Source organism: Brassica oleracea, chromosome C2, assembly GCF_000695525.1.
Source record: "Brassica oleracea var. oleracea cultivar TO1000 chromosome C2, BOL, whole genome shotgun sequence".
Lineage (NCBI taxonomy): Eukaryota > Viridiplantae > Streptophyta > Magnoliopsida > Brassicales > Brassicaceae > Brassica > Brassica oleracea.
In genome coordinates this window covers 20,501,110-20,504,198 of record NC_027749.1, presented here as the reverse complement: position 1 = coordinate 20,504,198, position 3,089 = coordinate 20,501,110, and positions in this window count along the sequence as shown.

The following is a 3,089-nucleotide window of genomic DNA, read 5'->3' as shown; positions in this document are numbered from 1 at the left end:
CCGGAATCTTTGTGAGCTGAGGTCGTTTGGTTGCTGCCGGTTTTGAAGCTTTGTGTTGCTCTCTTGTTGTTGTTGTTTGTGTTGGAGATAGCTATTTGTAGCTAGACTCTCTGTTCTGTTCAGGCTGTTGAACAGGGAGGACGTGGTTGTACTCATACCATTTATATAGTGGATTTTTGAGTGGACTACGGTCCCGTGGTTTTTCCTTCTCACATCGAGGAGGTTTTCCACGTAAAAATTGTGTGTCTCATTTAGTTATCGCAACTTTGATATCTTGCCATCGTCGAAGTATTTTCCTCACAGGTTCGCACAAGGTCAGGGGAACACGACCATTAGTATTTCCGCTGCGCCGTGTGACTTTCCCCAACTGTTTTTGTACGATGATGGGTGGAGGATTTCACCTTGATTGGCACCAGGACCCAACATTTTTTTCTGTTTAGAAAGCTAAATGGAAAAAATCAAGAAAGATGATATGATTCAAAATGAGAAATGTAAGAGGGGACAATTGACTTAAGAGTTAGATTTATAGTGTACGGCCCTGTTCGTTTATTAAACGCCGCGACTTAGATGAGATTTGGTATGGCGCATATAGCATTATCTTGTTTATTTGAATGGAGCTTGATTCTGTTGTAACATTGAATTCATTTTTTCAATTTATGTAAGTTACGAAAAGGAAACTGCTTGCCTAAATTATTCAAGCGATTAAGTCCAAATTTTTATCTAATATATATAATTAGTCATGTTTAAGACCAAACAAAAAAAGGATTATAAAGTAAAGCAAATTTAAATATGGTTGAATGTGATTATACTATTTGAAAACTAAATAAATATATACATTTATAAATTTGAGAAACAAAAACAAAATTTTATCCAAACTAAAAGAAAAAAAAAACTTTGAAATTTCTGTTACTTCGAAATCAAATTTGTCGTCTAGGTAGTATGTTGGTTATTGTTCTGCATACAATGACGAAACCAAATTAAATAATTCTATAGGGATAGTTAATTAGGACAATTCAAACCAAATGACAGGAAGCTCTTCTAATGAATCCGAGACACTTTTTACCTAGAGAGTAATCAACTCTATGAGATTTGAGATTTATCTGTCATATAGATAACGCTCACCATAGATTCCAGGAAAGTATGAAATAAAGTAGTGGGAATTTAAAACACATACAAAGGTACTCTCATTCATACATATGCATTGCATTGAATCCAAAAAAGTATGGAGTAGTGGGGATTTACTTATTATTATTATTTTCGTATATTATATATTTAAGGTCTGTGGGTGAACGATCACAAGAAAACGTTCTCATGTATGGCCGGAGTCTTGCGCTAACTTCAACTCTCTTACCAGCAAGCATGTCCATAAGCATTGATGGTTTATAACCAAACATACCAATTTCACCAGCAATCGTAGATCCCATCGAACATGAAATGTAATCACTCTCAGGGAGTTCGGAAAGTCCCCCATATGCGAACCCTGTAAAAAGAACCTGTACGAAAAACAAACAAAGGACAATTATAAAGTTACCGAACACAGTATATAAATAAGGGTAGAGCTTAATACACGACAACACAAACATGACGTATTTTAAAATATTGTAGCTCTCAGTTAATATGGCACCTGATCGTCCAAAAAGTCTGTGGACTTGTAGCAAACTTGCATTCCATTTGATAATGTCAATTCTGTAACCCCAACTTCTGGATATTCAAGCTGGTGAGTAACATCCCTTCATTGAACATTAGTCATAGATGAGAAATAGGAATGGAATATATATAGGCACGTCAACTGAGCCGTTTAGTTTAGTAAAAGACTTAGAGATAGGATCAGTCTGAAAACTTTAGCCAACCAAAATTTGGAATTGGACCTGTTTAAGTTGTTGGTGACCTCCACATGCTTGAATCTAAGTCTATTGTTCTCTGAACCACAACACATCTATTTCTAGCATTCTCTTGTTTCTCATGCTTCAATAAAGTTACGCAACAGCATGTTATAAGACATCAAACAGGCACTTTATAGTCTATACAAAACATTAACAATTTCAATTGACTTATTACAGCTTACCTTGGAGCTTCGATCTGCACTTGGAAATATAGACTCCGGTTCAGTACCGCCCTGGGTACAAGCATTAGAAGCACTTGCTTCCAACCCTGTCAAGAATATGTTAAATTTCGGCCCTATAATCTTAAAATCTTCAGTAGTTTATTTGGTTTATCCATGTTGTCTGAAAGTGAAAAGTCACAGGTTCGAACCTTTAAAATCCTTTTGAACGTTTTTTCATGCTTTTTTCTTTCAAATCTATTAACTAATAGGCCCAAATTTTGTTGTTTGGTTTCAGCCTTTAATTTTATAGGGCCGACCCTGCTCCGGTGTCTTAAATATCACAGCTCTACAATCATCATAATATAACAGTGATTTAAGATTGCATAGGAAGAAGAGACAGAATGGTTGAACGTACCATGACTCGAGCCGCCGGGGAAAAAAATATTGCCTACGAAGGGCAATCAAAGGTGTTGCTGGCTCTACAGTTTTAAGCTAAATTATTATTATTTTCGTATATTATATATTTAGCGCGAGACTTGGGCCATGAGAACATTTACTTATTATTATTATTTTTCGTATATTATATATTTACAAATTTAAATTTACATTTACATATATTTCGTATATTATATATTTAAATGCATATTTACTTATATTTCGTATATTATATATTTAAATGATAATAATTTGATTTATTGTAATAAGATAATAATAGTAATGATGCCACGTGTGTAACGGCCCGGTTCCTGGCCCAAAAATTTTCATAAAAGAATGGGCTTCTATACGGCCCATTTGACAAAAACCTAGGGTTCCCTTTACCCTTCCCTATAAAAAGAGATGCAACCCTTCTTTTCTCTCATTCTGAAACTTGAGCGAAGCTCTGCAGAGATTTAGAGAGACTAGGAAACCCTAGCCGTCAAGCTTCTCTTTTCCTTTTCTCTCTCTCTCTCTCTCTCTCTCTCTCTCCCTCTCCTTTCTCTTTCTGTTGGATCTCTTCCTCTCTCCTCGCCGAGAGTCCCCCGAGAGCAAGCCGAGCCGCCGGTGG